At 43.8% G+C, this 23,390-nt stretch overlaps 1 protein-coding gene and 1 long non-coding RNA gene across 5 annotated transcripts in view; one reads left to right on the top strand and one right to left on the bottom strand.

The window, feature by feature from the left end:
* Positions 1-23,390, top strand: part of GRID1 (glutamate ionotropic receptor delta type subunit 1) — a 696,359-nt gene that overhangs the window by 364,622 nt on the left and 308,347 nt on the right. The gene's annotated exons all lie outside the window — the stretch shown is intronic.
* LOC128779014 (uncharacterized) lies at positions 3,463-9,056 on the bottom strand. Its single transcript, XR_008424851.1, has 3 exons — positions 8,534-9,056; positions 3,843-3,921; positions 3,463-3,750 (listed from the first exon to the last, which is right to left on the bottom strand). It is a non-coding gene; the product is annotated as an uncharacterized LOC128779014 (long non-coding RNA).

The raw sequence follows: 23,390 nt of genomic DNA, 5'->3' as shown, positions 1-23,390 counted from the left end.
AGCTGGGGATCTTGTGGTCCTCAGCTTCTGATTCCAGGTACACGACTTAAGGGCAGGCATGTTGGGTGTAGAAATTGCAGTTATTGGCAGTTATCAGCTGGATTTCAGGCAACCTCAATCCTGCAACTTTCTTCCCAGGGAACCGCCCTGTTTTGCCACTGCCCACTCACAGGCACCGTCACTATGCGATCCTCTCAGCTTCCCCTGAGGGGCCAGGCTGCCTGACTGAGGGTCACTGAACAACATCTGTAAGCCCAGATGGAGGGTCTGTCTCTTGACTGGAAGAGCTATTTGGGGGCATTGGGTCGAGCCTCTTTCTGGATCTGGTTTGATCATTTTTCTTTCCTGTTGTTTGTTGTGTTTGAAAAATTGAAACAGCTTGTAGCCCCTGGCCCAGGACATGTGTCTGATTAGCTGACTCATCATGGAGGATGGCTCAGCAGGCCAGAGTCCAATGAGGTTAAAAGATGTGGCGTCCATCTCCATGGCAGGGGCACCTGCTCTATATTTAAACTGGTCTCTTGATGGGGCATTTCTCTGCATGAGTGGGGCTTAGAGCATGACTTCTGTGGGTAAAAGACATCATGTCCAACAAAGGATATGGGTGTCTGCCTTTGACTTTGGACAGATCTCATTACTCTCTAAGTCATAATTATGCCATCTATAAAATGGGTATATAATGCAATTTAGTTTATTAGTTTCATCATGAGAATTAAATAAGACAGTGTGAGTAAAAGCAATTAGCCATGGCAGGCCTATGACAGGAAGTTCTAAATAAATCTAAATAATACCCTTTTCATCATTTCCTCCTCCTCCTCCTCCTCCTCCTCCTCCTCCTCCTCCTCCTCCTTCTTCTTCTTCTGTTACTTGCTAGTGGGGGCCCCTGGATGAGGTACCTACTTTCTCTGAACCTTGTTCTCATGTGTGAAGTGGAACAGTAATAATTTCTCTGCGTACTTATCAGAGGATTAAACAGACATAAATATAAATGTCCTGGGACCAGTAGTTTTTCAATATTAATTCCCTCCCTAGCCTTCTTTGATTAACATACATATTTGTCCTTTGAAAACATTGGCTACAATACAAAGAAAGGTGGCCCTTGTACAGAGAATCACCCAATTGAGGTAGTGTCCTGGGATTAATCACACCGTCAACCAGAGCACTAGAGATGTCGGCTCTAAAACTGTCCCGTCTCTGCTATGCATATTTTTTTTTTAACAATTATTCATTTTTGAGAGTGAGAGAGACAGAGCATGAGCGGGAGAGGAACAGAGAGAGAGGGAGACCCAGAATCAGAAGCAAGCTCCAGGCTCTGGGCTGTCAGCACAGAGCCCGACACAGGGCTCGAACTTAAGGACGGTGAGATCATGACCTGAGCTGAAGTCGGACACTTTACCAACTGCTCTGCATCTTTTAATTTCCATCCTACTGTTCTGACTTCAGTCACAGCTGTCCCTGAGCCTACACAAACCTCCACCTGCTATCTGCTTCCCCACCCATCCTCTCTCCCTCGGCAGCTGCCACCCTGGAGCCGACAGACACCCTGACCTCCACCTCTTCTCTTCCCCTACTTACCTTAACCGACACCTGGTTATCCTCTATGGACAGCCTGTCAAGTTGAGGGTGTTATTCCCTCTCGGGCTTGCTCTCTCCCCATCCCAGATCTGCCTCATTCCTGATGACTTTCACATTTCGACCTTTCATTTCCATAACCTCTTCATCTCCAGTTGCACCTCCTCACTTACCTGAGCCTTTCAGCCTCGTGGAGTTCATATTCTAGACAAGCCCACTGGCGACAGCTACCCCGTATCCAAAATCACAAGCACAACCTACCGTTCTCCAACTACCCTCAGTTCTTCTGCTGGAACAGTGAGATCTTTAACCCCACATTCTTCACAAAACCCTTGTCTCCTGAGTTAAACATCATGATTTTGTTTCATTAATAATCCTTCCCTTGCCTGCCCAATTTCCCTGTTCACTTTTCTTTGTGATATTTATCAGACAAAACTCCTGATGAACCTGGAGGCCAACTTGCACAGGTGCATGGTGTTCCATGAAGAGGAGAGCTGGGTGTCAGGTTTGACTCTTCAGCACTCACCTCTATAGCATTCACATGTCCTCCCGAAACCCCTGTGTTGTACTCTGTCTTCTGCTCTCAATCCCCAATCCACTGCCCTTCCCATTTCCCAGCCATGTCTCATCTCCAGGCTCCCAAGTTATAACCCCACCTGCATCTGCATCCTGTGGCTCATGACCCCATCCTGTTGTCCTGGAGGAAGTAGGTCTCCCTCCCCTTGCAAAGGCCACTTCCTGCCCTGGGCTCTGGATCCAAGCTTTTACCCTCCCTGGGATTTTGCCTTTCCCCATTTTATACCTCTCTCCTGCATTCCACCTCTCCCACTTTCCTGCTTCGCTGCCTAGAAACTTGTCTTAGAATCTTCCATCAGAAAAGCAAAACTGCAAACCCCTTACCCGTTTTTCCATTCCCTTCCAGCTACTGCCCTGTTTCTTACCTCTCCATGTCCTCTCCTTCTGTCCACGTTTCAACCCACCACAGTGTGGCTACTGATGTCACCCTCCCTTCGCTGAAACTACCTTTGTCAAAGCCAGCCATCTTTATATTTCCGCCCCAAGCTCCTTTCCCTCTTCGGTGCCCTTGCTGTGACATTTGACAAGGTTGAGCATGACCTCCATGATAGTCTCTTCTCTGGTTTTCACCATGTTGTCATTAGCTGCCAACTTTCTGCTTCACAGGCTCCCCCCAATGTCCTGCCCAAACTTGAACTTTTGACAGTTCCCAAGGGGCAGATCTGTGCTACTTCTCCTTCCTCTGTTCTCCTTTCTTGGTGACTTCATCTATCCCAGGGGCTTGTCATCTCTACACATCAAACTACTCCAAATGCTGGTCTCTAGCCCAGACGTTTCCTCTGAGCCTTGACATCTGCAGGCATGTTTCCCACATACCTTGGCCTTAAGAGACCCCAGAGGGATTTCTCCAGCCTCCTCCTTTCCCAACATCCCACCTCACAAAATGTCTCCAACAACCATCTAGATACTTGAGCCTGAAACAGAAATCTCCCTGATCCTTCTTTTCCTCACTTTCCACATTCCATGCAGTAGACCCCCCAACATAATAAGGAACTAGATCCAACCAGATGGAAGCCAGGGACACCTCACCTCATATACAGGTGATTGGACACCTCAGACAACACTGGCCATGTTTCTATCCTTGCCCCCTGTTCCTGCAGGCCCTAGGAAGGGAGGCCTGAGGAGTAGGGAAGGATATGAAAGGAATCTCTTAGAAATCATGCTTCCTCCCCAGGACAAAGATTAGCCATGGCATGAGAGACAGTGGAGGAAGGCATGAAAAGGGGTGAAATAAGCTTGGACCTCTTGATAATTAAAAGTGACTTAAACTTTTGGGTGTCATTCTGGAACCAAGGTGAATGACTAAAGGAAAAGAAACTTTTAATATTTTTATCCTCTTGGGTTTTGGTTGTTCAATAAGTCACTGACAATAAATGTGACCTCATCACCTACTGTGTAAGATTTTTCAAAGGTTTTCTATTAAACTTAAAATAAAACTCAAACTCCTCACAAGGGCCTCTGTACAGTCTGTGTTAGGTGCAGGGGATTAATTGGTGAACAAACTCAGCTTTTTACCTTCCTTCATGGAGTTTTCAGTGGGTAGGAGATGTAGACATCAGGCAAATAATTGCTGTGTCCCCAAAACAGTATAAATCACGATGTCTGTGAAGGAAAAGTGAAGTGTGTTAAGATGGGTTGTGAGGGGTCTGTTCTGGATGCACATCTGAGAAGGTTCCTGAAGAAGTGTCACTTACAGTTGGATCTGAAGGGCTAGCTTGACGCTGGCAGTGATGGGGGAAGAGCATCCTGGATTCAGGTAGAAGGAATGGAGGCCTAGAGAGATAAAGAACTGGGTAAGGTGAGGCTAGGAGCCTGAGGTGAGGCTAAGAGGAGGCAGGGAGGAAGCAGGGAGATGAGGGAGAGGGAGGTGAGGCTGTGAAGAGGGAAGTAAGGCTGGGAGGAAGTTGGTGAGACTGGGAGGAGACAGGGAGGCTGAGGAGGTGAGGAGGGAGGGGAGGCTGAGAAGAGAGAGGTGAGGCTGACAAGAGGGAGGTGAGGCTGGGAGGAGGGATGCGAGACTAAGAGGAGGTAAGGAGGCTGGGAGGAAGCAGGGAGGCTGAGAGGAGAGAGGGGGGACCGGAGGAGGGAGATGAGGCCTTGTGTGAGTGAGGAAGAGGAAGAGAGAGGGTCTGATTTTCAATGAGTGAGCTTTTAGAAGGTGGGTGTGCAACCCCATCCAGGGTAGGTTTATAGAGACCACTCGGGCTGCTGGGCTGGAAGGCTGGCGAGCTGGGAGCAACAAGGACTGGGCATCGAGTGACTACTCTGGTGTCTGTTGTGGTGCACCCCCTCCTCCAGTGACTGGCCCTAGATGGATGGGGTTTTTAGGGTGTGGCAGGGAGGGAAGTTCTGAGCCATCCTGGAGCTCAGGCTGGTGGTCTTCCCTTAGAATCAGCACTCATAGCTGGGAGATGCAGACATGCCAGAATGGGGCTGCTCTGGGGCAGGGTGTGGAACAGGGGAATGGGAAGAATCCTAGCTCCATGAAATGAACAAATGGGCATTGTTATTTTTCCCCCCATTCACATGAGAGAAGGAAGCTTTATCTGCATTGCCCTTTGCTGTATCTTCAGTACCTAGAACAGTTCTCTGGATTTATTGCTCAGCAAATGCTTGAGCACATGAATGAATATCGTACATGTGTTACACTCATGTGCAAAGGCAGGCTGAGCTGACCAAGGAGCTGGGGAAAGTTTCAGGAGACCCCAGCATCCTTGCCCACTTCCTCACTCAGTGTGCAGGGTCCTGATATGCTTTCACCCCATCAGACAGTTCCCTTCCACCAGTGTGGGTGGCGGGTGGGGCAGGTTGTAGGCAGGCTTTGGCGGAGATGCTAACCTTCTCTATGCTGCTGCCTCCCCCAAGCTCTCCCCAGTTGTGCCCCCTCTCCCCACCCCCCATCAGTGCTGCCTCTGTGACTAATGCTATTTCCCCAAACAGAATGCGCACACAAGTGCTTTAGACAACAACCTGCATTATTATTTTTTCTCTTGGACTGACTGCTTTGGTGCCCACCAAGGGTTCTCCCAGGGCATCTCATTTGGAAATATTCTGGGCTAGCCATCTGCAGGCAATTGCCTTTAAGACAAAGGCAGTCTGAGACAACTTCATTACCTTTTCAGGGTTTTCTCCATTAAGTTTGGGATGCTTCAACTATGAGGTGCTGCAAGTAGGAGGTATTCTTTGTCTGGAGTATGAGGGCTCCTGGGTTTGCTGTTGACGGAGGACGCTTCCCTCCCCCTTTCCCGGGCCTCAGTTTCACTACCTTAATGTGATGTATCTGATGACTTCTGTGGGGCTGTCTGGCTCTGATACTTCTTCCCAGGGTCTGGCACATGCTGGGCTCTGACCAGCACCCAGGTTTTTGAGAGCTTTTCACAGGGGTCCTGCCTGCTGCCTTTCAGCTCCAGGTTCTGGACCAGGCCCATCTCACCTGCCTGTACTGTTGAGGAGAAGTCTCAGCATTTGGGGGAGGCTCTCCTCCCCAGGACCCCTCAGCATCTGGGCTTCATTATTAATAGGCATCAACAGTTTGTGCCTTGGTCCCAAGTGTTCAGATGGTGGATGGATTAGACCTCACCAGGTTTGGGCATAGGCTGGGTATGCTGAGTCTATAAGAAGGAGGGAGAACTTGTATTTTTTCCTTGTTCGACATTGTCTGGTCCCAGGTCTTTTCTGAGGCCACCAGGCTGTGCAGTCAGGGGTAAAGGGAATCTGTTAAGAGCCTATGAAAAAGTCGCTAGCAATAAGCATAAAGATTAGCAGGGTAGGGAGGAGGCCAGGGGTGTATGCTAGGGCCTCCCGGTGTGGCCAGGAAGAGTGGTGACTGAAACCACTTGGTGGTGGAGAGGAAGGCTGGGTTCAGGCAACTTTCCTGAAATCCAGTGGCCATGAAGATTGGCAGGGGGTGGAGGGGAGAGGCTGAAGCCCAGGTATCTAGAGGAGACAGGGGAATGTAGGAGAAGGGACAGTTTGGTTATGTTGAGGTTGAGGAGTCCAGGCGCCACAGGAGAAAACAATATTGTGCCATGAAGAACAAAGAGAAGGAGCCCTTTTCTCTGTGCAGTCCCCCAAGGCCATGGCCTAGTGACAAGCCTTGATTCTCTCGCGCTTGATAGAGTTGTGGCAAGGGAAGGTCTCTGATCAATGGAGCATGGCCTTGAGGAGGAGCCAGGCTCCACCTGGGAGACTCCCTGGATCTCCCTTGGCCCATCCATGGAGCCCAGAGGCTCATTCAGTCTGACAGCCCTGGATGTGACACACTGGCTGAGGAGAGGTTGGCAGCTAGGACTCCCAAATGGTCTCAGAAGGAGGTTCATTCTGTGCAAGTCTCCACAACCCCTTTCTGAACATCAGTTCTCTCCCCTTTAAAATGGGATAATCCTTTATGTCCTGCCCATCTTAGAGGGGTGAAAATTAGAGTCTGTGAAAATTAACTAGGCTCATTTCTGAGGCGATATGCCACTATGAACTTAGGAGTTACTCCAGCGCATGGGGCACACAGCGCAGTCTCACCTGGTGAATTAGCACATGTGCCCTGCTCTGTCTTCTCTTCCCTGTCTTGTGCACATGGCTTCCCCAGATTTCCTGGTTGAGCTGGGTCCTAGCCTGCACCCAGGGCTGACCAGCATGTGGGGAGAGACTCCATCATCTCACTTATCGACTCAGCAGAGGCAACCCAGTCATACTCACTTAGGCAAGGTGGTGGGTACAGGAGTAGGGTTGCCCACCTGCTACCCTGGAGCCCTGTATCCAGTTCATGGTCAACGTCCACTCCCACTCAGGCAGTTCCTCCTTCTCTGGGGACCACCAGCCTCTGGAGATCTATGTTGTTCCTGGCCTTCAAGTTGGCTAATTGGTTCAACCACAGAGGGCCTTGAGAGAAAAATACCACGTGTGTTTCTAAAGGGTTTTTAGGGAGCCATAAAAGTGCCAGGATTTCTTTTTTGTGATGGTTTTTAGGTCCTGATGTAAGAGATTCTTGAGTTTTCCTATGTTTGCCCATGAGTTGCTCTCACTAAAAAACTTCCAGCCTCCTCGGAGGGAGTATTTTCCAGCTGCAACAGCCATGATGGGAAGGGATTCTGCTGGAAAGTTAGAGACACTAGTGGAGGCAGGAACACAGTCCTGATAGGAGCCAGGCACTATGCAAAGCTGGTTGCATATGTTATCTTGTTGTGTTCCTATTAGAAACTGAGGTCATAATGGGATTGTCCGAGGCAGAGAGCGGCTCTGAGAAACCACTGACTTGTCTGGAATCACACAGCTGCTAAGGTTAGGCTCCCCTCCTCCTTGTCAGCAATACTGTCTGTGACACCCTCAGCTCTCACTGACTGACTATGCCCACAGGAGTCCTCAAGGGTAGCTGCACTTCACCATTGAACTCTATAGGCAGTTTCCATAGAGCACCTGAACTGACCCTCTTAAATATAACCCAGATCATTTTTGCTCAAAATGTTTCCAGTGATGTCCACTCATACTCAGAAAAAGATCCAGAGTCCTTTTCATCACCTCCAATGCCCTCACAAAATGGCCACTACTCCCCCTGGCCTTGTCTCTGTCTGACTTCTATCCCTCCATGCTCCTCTGGTGCCTCCTTTTCGGTCCTCATATATGCTAAGCAAGCTCCCACCTCAGGACCTTTGCACTGGATGTCCCCTCTAATTGGATCACTCTTTTCCCAGATGGCCTCAGGTTGATTTCATTACCTTGTTGGAACCTCTGTGCAATACTGCTTCGTAGAGAGGCTTTCCCTGACCGCCCTTCTTGTCCCTGTTCTCCTCTGGCCCTCGCCCTGCTTTATTCCATAGTGTTTGTCATGACCCAATATTATATCACATGTTAGTTGGAAGGTCACTTGATTGTCTCTCTCCTACCAGGCTGCAATAAAAGGAACTGTATCTTTCTTGCTCCTGTTGTGTCCTCTATGTTGGTGATAGTGCTGACACACAGTTGGCACTCAAGGCATTTGGTGAAGGAATGACTCATTGAACGGACACCAGGATCAAGAAGTGATGGATGGGGGATGGAATACAGTGACAGTAAAGGAAAGAGAAGATCCAAATATGGACATCTGGGCATTAGGACTCAGGCCTATGGGACCCCAGGGCAAGAAGGCAGAACTTGGAGGAACTTTGGCACCATTTGAAGGAGACCAGCATAAAGTCCTTTGCCAAGGTTCCTAGTGGCTGCTGAGCACTGATCTAAAGCTGGACAGCCAATGAAGCTCTTGTGAAGTCAGCGGCCTTGGTAGCCAGATACTTCCAGATTCCCTTTCACAAAGGCTGATACTCCATGAGGGTTTTTCCCCCAGAGTGACTGTGGCTCATATCCCTTGCCTGCACATTTCAAGGCATAAAATGGAGCAAAAGCAAGCAGGCCTTACCTTGCAGCTGCATGTCTGACCAAAGGTGTTGCTTGCAGAAGTGTGGGTTATTCCTGTCCAGGTGTGGAGAGGTATGTATCTTGTGATTGGCTACTGGTGGTCATTTCTTCCAGGGATTGAACTGGAACATGCAGCCTGTGGGTTAATTCTTGATTCTCTGCAGCCATTGGCTGCTGTTGAATGGTGGTTTGCTGAGATTTATCCCTGTCATTACCCCTGAGATTTACAGCTGTCATTTCCTGTGTGCCCACGGTGGCTGGCATGTTCTCCCTAAAAACCTTGTATGAGGACACTATTCACCCTATAGTGATCCCATATAGTCACCCTAAAGGCCTCATCTTATGTTTTTATTTTATTTTTGAGAAAGAGACAGAGTGTGAGCAAGGGAGGGGCAGAGAGGGGAGACAGAATCTGAAGCAGGCTCCAGGCTCTGAGCTGTCAGTGCTGAGCCCGATGCGGGGCTTGAACTCACAGAGTGCGAGGTCATAATCTGAGCCAAAGTCAGACACCCAACCAACTGAGCCACCGAGGTGCCCGCCCTAATGACCTCATCTTAACTTGATTATCTACACAGACGCTATTTCCAAATAAGGCCACATGCTTAGGTACTGGGGTTAGGACTCCAACAGATCTTTTTTGAGGGGACACAACTCAACCATAACCAAGGGCTAGGTGTTCATGGTGTCCTGAGTTCTCACTGAAATATTCTGTCACATTTTACAGAGAAGGAAAGCGGGATTCAGGGAAGCCATGTAACTTTCCCAAGTTCCTGTTCCATAAGTAGCAGAAGTAATACCTGATGCCTCATTTTGGGATTCCAGATCCAGGGCTCAATTCATGATGATGTCTTTAGGAGGCAGGTCCCCTTTTCCATCCCACTTGGGACACATCCAGCACTGTTGGCTGTATTATTCTCTTATCAGCCTTTTGCCTCATGACCTCTGGATGGGAACACATGGGTGTTTTTCCATGGAGAAGGAGCAGAGGTTTGTCTGCTGCCCAAGAAACACCCAGAGATGAGCTACAGAAGGAGGAATCAGAGCTGTCCTGGATAACTCCCAGCTTTGTGAGAGCCAGTAGAGCCTTGTAGTTGAGAACTCAGGGTCTGGAGTCAGATGTGTTAGCTGTGTGACCTTGCACAGTCACCTGGTTCAGAAATTCAGTTTCTTCATCTATTACATGGAATTAAAGTTTGTTTTGATATCTAAGGCTCCTAGTGTGATGCCTTAGGCATAATAAGTACTTAAACATTCACAGAAGAAGAGAAAGTAATCCAGGATAATACACTTAAATGCATCACTGCCATACTTTGTTTTCACTTGATAAATACTGAACACTGTCATTCTGGGCTTGGTTGTAGGTGCTGGGGATCCAGTGGGGAGCAAAACACCTTGATACTGTCAGGCTGGGGGCTGTGGTGTGGTACCAGACCCTTGGGGAGAAGACCTCTGAGCTGGGATCTGATGGGTGAGGAACCTAATTGTGACCCGATCTAGGTGAGTCCCAGGTGGGAGGGGAAGGAAGGGGAGAGCATTTCAGGACCTAGTACAACGTTTGAAACATAACAAAGATGGAGTGGCTTTGGTCTCTCCTGAGACTAATAGGCAGCCATTGAGGGCTTTGAAGCCATGACTGCTATTATGATATTTGTGTTTGATTGAAAAGTTCATTCTGGCTGCTATGTAGAGCTTGGATAGAGGTGACAGTTGTGGACTATTGAAGACCAGGTAGGAGGCTATTGAGGTTGTTTTGCCAATAGACAAAAGTGGCTTGGTTTAGGCCAGTGGATAGACCTGGAACCTGGCAGGAAGCCTGGCCTCCTGGCCGCTTCCTGATCCCTGTGGACTATCATCTGTCGCTGAGGATATCCATGCTGTAGCCCTTGGTTATGGTTGAGTTGTGTCCCCTCAAAAAAGATCTGTTGGAGTCCTAACCCCAGTACCTAAGCATGTGGCCTTATTTGGAAATAGCGTCTGTGTAGATAATCAAGTTAAGATGAGGTCATTAGGGCGGGCACCTCGGTGGCTCAGTTGGTTGGGTGTCTGACTTTGGCTCAGATTATGACCTCGCACTCTGTGAGTTCAAGCCCCGCATCGGGCTCAGCACTGACAGCTCAGAGCCTGGAGCCTGCTTCAGATTCTGTCTCCCCTCTCTGCCCCTCCCTTGCTCACACTCTGTCTCTTTCTCAAAAATAAAATAAAAACATAAGATGAGGCCTTTAGGGTGACTATATGGGAACACTATAGGGTGAATAGTGTCCTTATACAAGGAGAAATTTGTACACAGAGACACAGAGACACACAGAGGGAAGACGATGTGAAGACACCATTCACAGCTAAGGAGAGAGGACTGGAACAGATCTTATCCTCTAAGCCTACAGAAACCTTGATCTTGAACTTCTAGAATTGGGAGAGATGAATTTCTGCTGTCTAAGCCACTCAGGTCTGTGGTACTTTGTTACAGTAATCCTAACAAATGAATACCTGTTTTTCTCTTTATAGAGAAACCTGGAGACCTACAAAACATCAGCACCTGGGTCCCACTCTCGGAGATGCAGATGTGGTTGTGGGTGGGGTCTCTCTGGGTGGGGCTGATGAGTATCAGGGGCATGGGGAGGGTGGGTTGCAGAGCACAGGTCTCATGCAACCCTTCTTCTGTGCTTTTGCACCCTTAGTCCTCAGATCTATCCATGGAGCCAGTCTACTAGAAAGCTCTGAACTTGGTATTCATTATGCCCCTAGGGCCTTCAGAGTCCCCTATACAGTGGTAGCTTTTGTCATGGGTCCCACAAGAAAACAAGGTATGGAATTTGCCATAGTCTCTGTGTCTGGCACTGTTATTTATTTAGGTGTAGTGGGAGGAGGTTGGACATGGGAGTCAGAGAATGCAGCTCTGCCGCTCACTGACTTGAACTTGGCCAAGATGCTTACTCTTTCTGAGTCTCTCTCCTTTTTTAAAACCCGTGGAGTGGAGCCATGTCCTTGCAGGGTCCCTATAAGGATGCAGGGAGGATGTGCATAAACAAGGCTTCCTACACAGTTGGGCAGGCTGTGTTCTGCACAGGATGGCCAGGGGCTGAGTCAGAGCTGGACTTGGCTGGCACACTGGTCACCACCCCTTCCACACTGGTCATGTTCTCATAAACTCCTACAGGCTGGGATGTCCCTGTATGTCATGGGTGTCATGGCATTCCCAGTATGTAGTTGGTATTCAATGAGTATTTGCTTTTTCCCTTGAAGAAACTCTTCGTTACACAACTTGGAGGTGTGTCTTTCAGAACTTAGTGAATATCTGCTTCCTCCTCCCTGGCATCATGAGCCAAGCAACTGAATGTATTTCCCTTTTTTGTTCTTACTATCAGGAAGATCAAGGCCATTAATTCTTATGTTGGTACAATTGTAGTTCCCTTTTCTCTTGTTCTAATTGATTATGCTTTATTTATGTTGTATCAGTTGATTAGATAAATTCTTTGTGTAAGCTACTCCGGTTCCTTTGAGAAAATGTTTACAAGCAAATGCAATATGTTTTCAGACTTTGGCCAGCATATCATGTGGCTGTTCTGCGTCCTTTAGTCTGGCAGCCAGTCAGAGATGAGTGGAGTAGCCCTGGCAGCTACATGGAGTTGAACCCAAACCCCAAAGATGTGGCTTTCGGGATATTTCTTTGATCACAGGGTGAGTGGGGGGAGGGGGGGATGCTGGATGGTCTGGAAAAATGTCCATCTCTCCACCATTTATTGATGGCTTTATTTCATATAGCAAGCAAGAATTATAAGGATAACCCCAGGTTTTTGGGGGAGCTCCAGAAGGTTAGCAAAATGCTTTTAGAGAGTTGGATAAGTTCCAGGGCCGCTTTGGCCTTCTGGTCCAACTTGAACTGGTTCTCATGAGGGCCCTGCCATGGCCATCGGTTATCATATCTGCCATCATGCCCATCCTCCAGTGCATTGGATACTGAGGTCAGCCTTGCCAGTCTGTTTAAATAGTAGTTAGTGTTTCACCTTCAGTGGAGGGACTTTAGCAGGTAGTGGGTTTTTGCGATGTATAGATTGGCCTGGTGTTTCCACATGGGATTTGAGGGTTTGTAATCTAATCCAGGGAAGCAAAGGAGATAATCTCACAGCATTGTGTCCTGAGGGGTCAGCCTTGAGGGTGCATGTGCAAAAGTGAGAGCTTCTAGGCTTAGCAGGTTTGCATGGGGATCTTGCTTCGGCCTGCTCCCTTTATGTTGCTAGAAATGTTCCACAACTATTTGCATTTTCCAGATCTTTCTCTCTTCTGGAATTGAAACCTCACTGCCCGTGTGCTGAACTCAGCTCAGAGATGTGTTTGTGTGGCCTACACAGTGTTTTTCACCGTGTCTACTGGAGCCCCTTTAGATGGGGTGTGTACCCTTGGGTCAGGCCTGGCTATTAGCCCTCCTTGTGGACTCTTCCCTGAAGCCTGTTCCCTCTCTCCTCACCATCTGATCTGCCTGGGGCAGAGTATGTGTGGCCTCTACCATCTGCATTTTCACCACAAGAGGCTGTGGAGTGGAAGAAAAACCTTTTCTAAGCATCTACTACACGTCACTCACTTCTCCAACCATTTTTACATCTCGAGTCTTCTTCCAACTGTAGTAACGCTACAACGTAGACATTCGTTGACATTCACAGAGGAGGGGCTGTCCCCCAAATCAAGTGTGTTAAGCATCCTTGGCTCCTACATAGGTTTTATGGGCTTCACCTCTCCCCTGAGAGCTGGGTTTTTTCAGGGAGAAGACTGCACTGGAATTCATGGGCCAGTGCTTGCTGCTTAGAAATAAGTCCTCCCTAAGTGCCTTCCATATACGGCAAGAGGAGGAGAATGGTTCCTTTGATGATTTCAGATCACTTACGGTCCCATGGCTCACAGATCAGTACCCATTATGGTTGGAGCAAACTGTTCCAATGTGGTATATTTTCCCGGGGACTGAGGAACTCTGGATTTTTGTTTTTGCCTGTTATCTGGGGCTTTTGAAGACTGTCAGGACTGAAGGCACAAATTTGCAGAGCATACACAGAAAGAAGGAGATGTGGCTATGGCTGACAGAGCAGCTGCTGTAGGGACACTGGGAGATAGGAGGGCTCTGTCTCCTGGGAATCAGCTTGGAATGTGAGCACCCCTCTGTTGGTGTACACGCAGGGCAGGGCAAGGGGTGACAAGGGGCAGGGAGGCTAGCTGGCTGGGTTAGGTTTTCTAAGACAAGGAGGCAGTAGCTCGCTCTTTCATCTCTGAAGAGGACCAGGCATAGGTCTGATGAGCAATAGCTCTCACTGCCTTCCCTTGGTCTAGAGGAATCGCTACTTCTTGGGGCAGTGATTCCAAATCGTTTCATTGCTGGCCACTCTAGTAATTGTGCTGTATTGATGGAGCATGGTCCTGAGGCATGATTAATGTGGATCAAAGTGCTCAGCAGAACACGGCCTTACAGACAGATTAATCTCTGCAGGAAATGATCACAGTTTGATCGCTGGTCATTTTGTTTTTGCTTGAAAACAGAACAAAAACTCAATAATCAAATTAGAGAAAATAAAGGCTTTTATATTAATGAGAAGAAAGGAAGAGAATAGCACAATCTTGTCCAGGTTCTGAGAAGGATGAGACATACAGTGCGGAGGCATTCATGTCTATTAGACGATGCTCGCCAACCCAGCGGTTAGCTGGCGAGGTGAACAGAGAGAGAGAGGGCCCTTGCACCTTCGGTGAGCTCTCTCAGGGCTCCCCTTACTCTCACCAATGGCACGCCATTCAAGTGATAGATTTTGGAAGAGTAATAAAGGAAAAAGTCTTAAATAGGTTAAACTGTTCTTATAGGTGAAATATATATTACAAGAAAAAATCACTATCATCTTTTTGGGGGAGCACAAATGAACCTAGTTTTTGGGCAGATGGCCTATGTAAGAGCTTGGCCTTGAGCATTGACTTTCTTTTTTTATTAACTCCTTATTTTTTACTTTAGAGAGAGCATGAGTTGGGGAGGGGAGCAGAGAGAGACAGAGAATCTTAAGCAGGCTCCATGCTCAGTGCTGAGCCTGATGTAGGTCTCGATCCCACAACTCTGGGATCATGACCTGAGCCGAAATAAAGAGTCAGATGCTCAGCTGACTGAGCCACCCAGGTGCCCTGAGCATTGACTTTCTTGATCATCTTCTCGATGGTCTCTTGCCTTATGAGAACTTGTTGAAGTAGGGCTACTTGGAGACTCACTGACCACAAGTCTGGACCAAGAAAAGCCAGTCCTTGGAATTTGGGGTTCCAGCCTAGCCTACTATAAACTGGCCCCAGCTCAATGTCCACAGGGAGGCCAGTTGGCTTCCCCTGTTTGAAAATTCTAGGATGACCCCTAAGCTGATCCCAGTCACAAACTAGCCATCTGCTAGGTCTCATCAAGCATCTTATAGCTTTTTGGCAATTTTATTTCCTATATGACAGAGGATTTGATGAAGACAATTGCTATCTTGGCCCTAAATGTGGACAGTGTGGAGGAACCATTTGGTGAAGTGGAAGTGAGGGGAGCCTTGTGACAGATTTCCCAGATGACCTTTCAGTTTCTGAAGCCAGGAAGGGAAGGCTGGGCAAAAGATGCTCTCACCCTACAACTTGGTAAGGGGAATTGCAAAAGTCCCAAAGAAATCCCAATATTTTTGTCAAAATAAGGAAAGATGACTCTTTGGGCTGTAGAGGCTCTGAAATGAATGTGGGCACATAATCGTGAATACCTCTAGTGGAGATAGGGAATGTCTGAATAAACCAACAGAGCCATACATGGAGATTTTGGAGAAATTCATACTCAGGACAAGAATATATAATAGGACTGGGGATGCCTATTCAGATTTGTATGAGGCCCTTCTAGAGGAAACAGGGAAGCATAGAATTTTAAACAGGTCAATTAGGTTGATGTATAACTTTAAGCATATATCCAGAGGTTATTGATCCACTGATTGATGTCAATCAAAAGAGGACTTCAATATTGGCTCTGTCTCCTTCAACATGTCCACTGTCTGTGAAGAGCTATGGCACAAAGATCAAACATTACATGATGACAAGTCAAGAAGGATGGCTCTGTAATCAGTGCCACACAAGCCCACTGTGTAATATATAGAAGCCTAAGTAATATGGTGCTGTCAGAATTTGTTTACTTACTTGGGAGATGATGATTCCAAATATCTCCAATGACTGGCACAATGTGTCAGAGAACACAAGATAAAATCTAAAACATGCAAAACCTGAAAGGTTCGAAAGGCCAATTGCAGTGTTTGGCCTAGAATTATAAAGAATAATAATACCTGACATTTACTGAGTTCTGCTACTCATCAGGCATGATGCTGAGTGATTTTCAGACATTATTCTATTTAGTCCTCATGGCAGCCCATGAGTTGGCAGGGTGATAATCTCTATTTTATTAAAAAAGAAAACTGAACCTTGGGTTTTAGGTAAATTTCCCTAGGTCATATGGTATAGTAGATGAAATTATTGTCCAGAAAGTATTCATTCCTATCCCTAAATATCCTCCAATAAGTTACTTCCATGCACTATTGATACTGGACCTGGCCATGAACTTGCTTTGACTCATGTTATGTGGGCAAAAGTGAATGTGAAAGTTCTGAGTCTAAGCTTTCAGGGGTGGGGAATGTTTCCCCTTGTTCCTCCATTTCTGACCACAACAAGAAGAGCCTGCCCCAGGTACTCAGTGTCCTCTCACCTGAGCCACAGGAATGAGAATGTGGAACGGGGCCACTCAGCTGACCCAAAGACCTGCCAGTGGGAGAAGTATGTCCTCAGTGTTGTATGCCACCAAGATTTTCTGGTCGTCACCTAGCAACACTAACTGATACATAGCTCCAGTTTGTAGATGAGCTGACATTCAAACCCAGATAATCTACTCCAGAGTCCATGCTCTTTGGCATTTCACCATATCTCACTAAAAAAAATAAAGAAGAATAATTGAGGTGACTTACAATAGTCCCAGATAGAGTCTTTCGGGTAAATATAAAAAAGTCTATTCTCAATTTATAATTGTAGTTCAATCTCTATCAAAATCCCAATCATTTTTTTAATTGGACTTTTACAAATTGATTAGAAAATTACACTGGCAAGGGGCACTTGCGTGGCTCAGTCAGCTGTGTTTAACTCTTGATTTCGGCTCAGGTCCATGATCCCAGGGTCGTGGGATGGAGCCCCTGCTTAAGACTCTCTTTCTCTGTCCCTCTCCCCCACTCGCATTCTCTCTCTCTTAAAAAAATAAATAAAAAGAAAATTACACTGGCAAGGGAAACCTGGTCAATATAAAATACTTAAAAAACAAGAAATAATGAAGGGGACAACTATTAACAGACTCTAGAACATATATACCAATAATTAAATCAGAGACATAAAGAGACACTGTGCAAAACAAATTTATAGCAACAACAAAGTCTGTAGGAGATCCTATTACATAAAATAACTTAATAGAAGATAAAGGAGGAATCAAACACCATGGAGAAAGGAAGGATTGTTGACTAAATGATTTTGGCAGAATTTATTGTTATTTTGGGGGAAAAAAAGCTACACACCTCATCGTGTGCCAAAAATAAGTAACAGTTCTATTAAGGAATTAAGTAGGAAAAAAAATCCTGGAAAATAAGGAAAAGATAGGTCACAAGATTTTTCAGATAATTTTCGAAAATGTAAAGTGATAAAAAATATTACAAAGGCAAATACAGTTGACCCTTGAACAGAGTGGGGGTTCGCATGTGCAGTCAAAAACCTGCATTTAACTTTTGATTCCCCTAAAACTTGACTACCTAGCCTAATGTTGACTGGAAGCCTTACTGATAGCATATACAGTTGATTAACACATATGTTATATGTTACCGGTGTTATATATAGACCATATTCTTAGCATAAAGTAAGCTAGAGAAAAGAAAATGTTAAGAGAACCATAAAGAAGAGAAAGTACAGTACTGTGCTGTATTTGTCCAAAAAATCCACATATAAAATATAAGTGGACCCACACAGTTCAAACCTATGTTGTTTGAGGGTCTACTGCAGACACAACTTTAAAAAAATTTAGAACTAATTTTATAGAAAAAAAAAAAAGAAGAAAGATAGTGGAGGGTAGAGTAACAAATGCTATATATATGACAAGTTGGAAGTACTTACTTTGCCTCTTTCAAATCAGTGAGGCATACATTAGAGCTTAGATTTAAAAAATGGGCAAAAGGCATGAATGAACAACTGACATCCCAAAAAATAAAGTTAGTTCACTTCAAAAGACGTTTATCAAATTCCTTCTCTGTACCTGGCCCTGTGTCAGATACCAGCATTTCAAAAACAAACATGGCAAGATGGAGAACTACTTGAGTAATCACAGAATTACAAAATAAAATGGAATTTATGAAATAATTTTATGTGTATTGCCTGTGATTAAAAGTTATAATAATGCTGTCAAGGTTGTGGTAAAACTGTTTATTCATTGTGGGTGGCCAAGTCAATTAGGAAACCATTTTGCAAAACATACCTAAAATCATACCTTTTGACCCAATAATCTTGCTTCTAAGAATTTAGACTAATGGTATAATTTAAATGAGAAATGCACGAATACATAAGCATTTCATTGCAGTGCTATCTATCATACTGAAAAATTGGAAATGACCTCAGTGTTCAGTGCAGGGAATAGCCAAGAAAATTATGGGTGTAGTCACCCTATAGACTTATTCTGCAGCCAATAAAAATTATAATTATAAAGACTATGGGAAATATTTATGATGTAACAGTATGTACATTTAAAAAAGAATAGCAGACTTGTATCTATGGGGTGATTATAAGTACATAAAAATTAAATATGTAAGTGGACAGGGACTGGAGGGCTCTGGAACTTGACAATTTGTGAGATGGTTGGCCTGGGGGAGAATTTCCTTTTCCCTTTGCATTTGATTTCCATTAGGGTTGTTACATCTTGCAGTAACAAGTAACAATAATAATAATATTAAAAATGTTTTAAAGTTGTAAAAGGACAGAATGAGGACAATGGGTCCTAGCTGTGCATAGGGGAAAACAGACTTGGAAATTTTAGTTGACTAAGAGTTCACTATGAGCCATCAATATTTTGAGTCAGTAAAAAATGCGTAGGAAATCCTTGGTTGCTTTTATTGAGACACAGCCTGAGGCCCATGGGACATGGGGGAATAGACATGTGTGCTAGGTGCTGGGGCAGACCTAGGCTAGAATCCTGGATGCAGTTTTTTAAATAATTCATTTTGTTTGATGTTATTTAATATATTTTAATTTCATCTTTGATAATGTCATTTAAAAAACTTTTTAAATCCCAGTTTTGTAAAGTACATAAAAACATTGATATTTAAATGTACAGCTTGATTCCGTTTTTACATATGTACACTCCTATGTAACTGGCACCTGGATCAAGATGTAGAACACCATGTATTCCGGAAGGTTCCATCATGTTCAGTTAGTCCATCAATTAGTCCATCAATTAGTCCATCAGTAGTCCAATTCTCATCTATTTCTCACCTGGTGATAACCATTAACTTCTTTCACTGTCAGTTTGTTTTGCCTTAACTTCATATAAATGGAATCATGCAGGCTGTACTTTTTATGTTTGACTTCTCTCGTGCAACATAATGTTTTGAGACTGCTCTGTATTGTTATGTCTATCTGGTATTTGTTGCTTTGTAGAATTCCATTATGTGAGTATACCACAATTCATTTATCCATTTCCTAGTTGATGGTCATTTGAGTTATTTCTAATTTTGTGATATTATGAATAAGTCTGTTGCTAATGTGTTTGTCCATGTCTTTGGTGGACATATGTTTATTTCTCTCAGATGTATATATAGGAATGGGATTGCTGTGTTATAAAATAGGCATATGTTCAGCTTTAGAAGATGCTGCCCAACTTTGTTCCAAAATGGTTTCAGGAGTTCTTACTCCCACAAACAATGTGTGAAAGTTTCAGCTACTCTACATTCTCACCAACACTTAGTGTTGTCAGTCTTTTTAATTTTAGGTCTTTGGAAGGCAGTATAGTGGTGTCTCACTGTGGTTTTAATTTCTATTTCCCTGATAACTAAAAATCATTATTTTATTATATATATATATATTTTATAGTTTTTAGCTCTGTTTTGTTTATGGGGGTCCCTTAGGAATGTCTATATACAAGTTTTTATCATCTGCAAATAGAGATAGTTTTACTTCTTCCTTCCTACTTCTAGATGCCTTTTAATTTCTTTGCTTGTCTAATTGGCATGATTAGAATCTCCAATACAATGCTGAGTAGAAGTGATATCCAATGGTGGACATCCATCCTTGTCATGTTCATTATCTTAGAGGGAAAGCATTTAGTCTTTCATCATTAAGTGTGTTAGCTGTGGATTTTTCATAGATGTCCTTACAAAGGTTGAGAAAGTTTGCTCCTATTTCTAATTTGTTTAATATTTTTATTATGAAAGGGTGTTGGAGTTTTTCAGACGCTTTTTCTGCATCATTGGAGATAATCATGTGGTTTTTGTCCTTTATCTGTTAATATAGTGAGTTGACTGATTTCAGTCGTTAAACAAATCTTTTCATTCTTGGAATAAATGTCCTTGATCATTGTGTATAGTCCTTCTTATATGCTGCTAGATTTAGTTAACTATTATTTTATTGAAAACTTTTGTGTCTATCATGGGAATTTACCCCCAAAACCAACAGCACACTGTACACACTGTATGTTAGCCAATTTGACAATAAATTATATTTAAAAAAAAAAGAAAACTTTTGGGTCTATAGTCATAAGGGATGTTGGCCTGCATTTTTCCTTTCTTGTGATCTTGTTGCCTGATTTTAGTGTCAGGGTAATAATAGCCTCATAGAATGAGTTGGGAAGTGTTCCTTCCTTTTTGGGGGGATAGGCGGGTGGGTGGGTGGAGGAAGGTTTGTGGAAGCTTGATATTAATTCTTCTTTAAATAAAAATTTGTCAGTGAAGACATTTGGGCCTTGGCTTTTCTTTGTGGGAAGGTTTTAAATTACTAATTCAATTTACTTACTTACTGGATGAACTTACAAGTTTGTTCAGACATTCTAGTTCTTCTTGAGACAGTTTCAATAGTTTGTGTCTTTCTAGGAATTTGTCCTTTCACCAAAGTCATATAATTTGTTACCCATACAGTTATTCATACAATTCTTTTATAATTATTTTTATTTTTGTAAGGTTGGTAATGATGTCCTCTCTTTCCCAATCCTACTAATTTGAGTCTTCTGTCCTTTTTCCCTGGTCAGTCTAGCTAAAGGTTTGTTGATTTTGCTGATCTCATCAAATAACTGACTTTTTTGTTTACTTATTTTCTCTATTGTTTTCCTATTTTCTATTTCATATATTTTTACTCCAAGCTTTATTATTTCTTCCCTTTTGCTTGTTTGCATTTAGTTTGGTCTTAATTTTTTTTTTAACAGTTACTTAAAGGGAAGGCTAGATTGCTTACTTGAGATCTTTCTTTTTTAAAAAAAGAAGTCTCCCTCTAATCACTGCTTTCACTGCATGCCATGTTTTTCTTTTTTTCATTTATCTCAAAGTATCTTTAAATTTCCTTTGAGATTTCTTCTTTGAAATATTGGTTATTGAGGAGTGTGTTGTATAATTTCCATACATTCATGGATTTTTAACATTTCTTTCTGTTTTAGATTCCTAATTTAATTTCACTAAGGCCAGATAATACACTTTATGTGATTTTAACCCTTTTCATTTCATTGAGGCTTGTTTAATGGTATAGTATATGATCTGTCTTGGAAGAATGTTCCATGTGTGCATGAGAAGTATACGCATTCTTCTCTTTTCACATGGAGGGTCCTCAGAAGTCTTTTAGGTCCAGTTGGTTTATAATGTTGGTCAGGTCTGTTTCATGTTGACTTTCTGCCTAGTTGTTCTATCAATTATTGAAAATGAGGTATTACAGTTTCCAATTGTTATTGTTCAGTGATCATTTTCTACTTTCAATTCCATCAGTTTCTTTTTCATGTGTTTTGGGGGATCTGTTGTTACATGTGTATATCTCATATATAACATATTACCTCTAGTTATATGATATATGTGTAATAAAATTAGAATTAAATAGAATTATATATGTAATGCAATTAGATATAATTATTATATCTTCCTGATGGAATGACACTTTATCATTATAAAATATCTGTCTTTATCTATTCTAACACTTCATCTTAAAGTCTATTTTCTCTGATATTAGTCTCTTTTGGTTAATGTTCCCATGGTACATCTTTTCCCATCTTTTCCTTTTTACCTATTGTATCTTTGAATCTAAAGTGTGTTTCTTATTGACTGCATCTGGTTGGATTTTTAAAAAAATTCATAAATCCCAGTCTTTTCCTTTTGATTGGAGTATTTGATTCATTTATAATTAATGTAATTACTGATGGAGTATCATTTGCATCTTCCATTTTGCCATTTGCATTCTGTACACCTTATATCATTGTTTCTCTATTCCTACATTACTGCCTTATTTTACATTAAGTAGATATTTTCTAGTGTAGCCTTTTAATTCTGTTTTTGTTTTTTATTATACATTTTTTGAGTTATTTTCTTAGTGGTTGCCCTGAGGATTACATTAACATTTTAACTTAAAACAGTCTAGTTCAGGTTAATAGTGGCTTAATTTTAATATTATATAAAAACTTTAATATAGCTGTTTGTAGTATTATTGCCATACAAATTAAGTGGAAAAGTGATGACCAGAGAAGTGATGACTAAGGCAGTGGCAGTGAACTAGGGCAGGAACGGTTGGAGTGGAGAGAGAAATTCAGTAGTGGAATCCCTAGGGCCTGGGACCTGGTTGCACATGGAGGAAAAAGTCAGAAGAATCATTTTGTGTCTGAAAAATGTAGCTTGTTCCACATGAAGAATTCCATGGAATCTATGCTTCAGCTGCCTTTAGCAACATGTCTCAGAATCCACAATACAGTTGTAGCAGCAGTGAATAAAAGATAAACAATACTTGTCTCAGGCATCAACAACACAGATCATTCTTCCAGACTCCCCTGACTGGGTTGGGCATCTTTTCTTAGGCTCACAGATAATTATCTCCCATGGAGCACTTAGCATAATATTTTAAACTATCTGCCCATGTGCCTATATTTCCCTGTAAACTGTGAGTGCCTTAAGCATAGAAACTCATCATTGTGTTGCTAGCTTGTCCCAGAGTAGGGGCTTCACAATTGTGTGTTGAACTAAGTGTAGGTATAGTAGGTTGGGAGGAAGAGGGAATCTAGCAGGCTAGTACTGATTGATTCCATCAGTTCCTAAATCCCTCTGCCAGTTCAGGACCTCCCAAACCTGAGCAGTATGCTTAGTGTCTTCACCCCAAAGAGCTGAGAGTCCACAGATTATGGCCCTGATATCCAGTGATCAATGTGCCCAGAGTAGGCAGCATCATGATTACATATTGAATAAGAAACTTTAGCCTTCTGACTCAGGATGTCCCATTCCAACTTGTCCAGTGCCTAATTTGCATCTGCAGTCCTTGTTCTGTTCATCTGCTGAAGTCATGTGAGACTTTGGCCCCTTTCCCAGCCTCTATAGACACTTTCCCTCCAGGAGCTTGTGAGGTCTGCGCTAACTTGGGAGGAAAGGCTTACTGAACTAGGGCTCCCATATTTGCTTCTGCATGCTTAGCAGGACTGTGGTCACCTTCTGGGACTGGGCCCTTGCATACTAGTTAGGTACGAGATTGTCATGGCCCTCCTCAGAGCTTAAGGCACCTAACCTCATTGGAGCAAGGGTGGCCCTTGAGGTATAGTGGTTTCTCCAGCTCCCTCATCTTGCTTTTCAGGATCCCTGCTGAGAGCTCTG

Source organism: Panthera pardus, unplaced genomic scaffold, assembly GCF_024362965.1.
Source record: "Panthera pardus isolate Hobbes unplaced genomic scaffold, ASM2436296v1 HiC_scaffold_22, whole genome shotgun sequence".
Taxonomy (NCBI): domain Eukaryota; kingdom Metazoa; phylum Chordata; class Mammalia; order Carnivora; family Felidae; genus Panthera; species Panthera pardus.
Note: the sequence above shows the minus strand (reverse complement) of the source record. Positions and strands in the feature narration are given on the sequence as shown.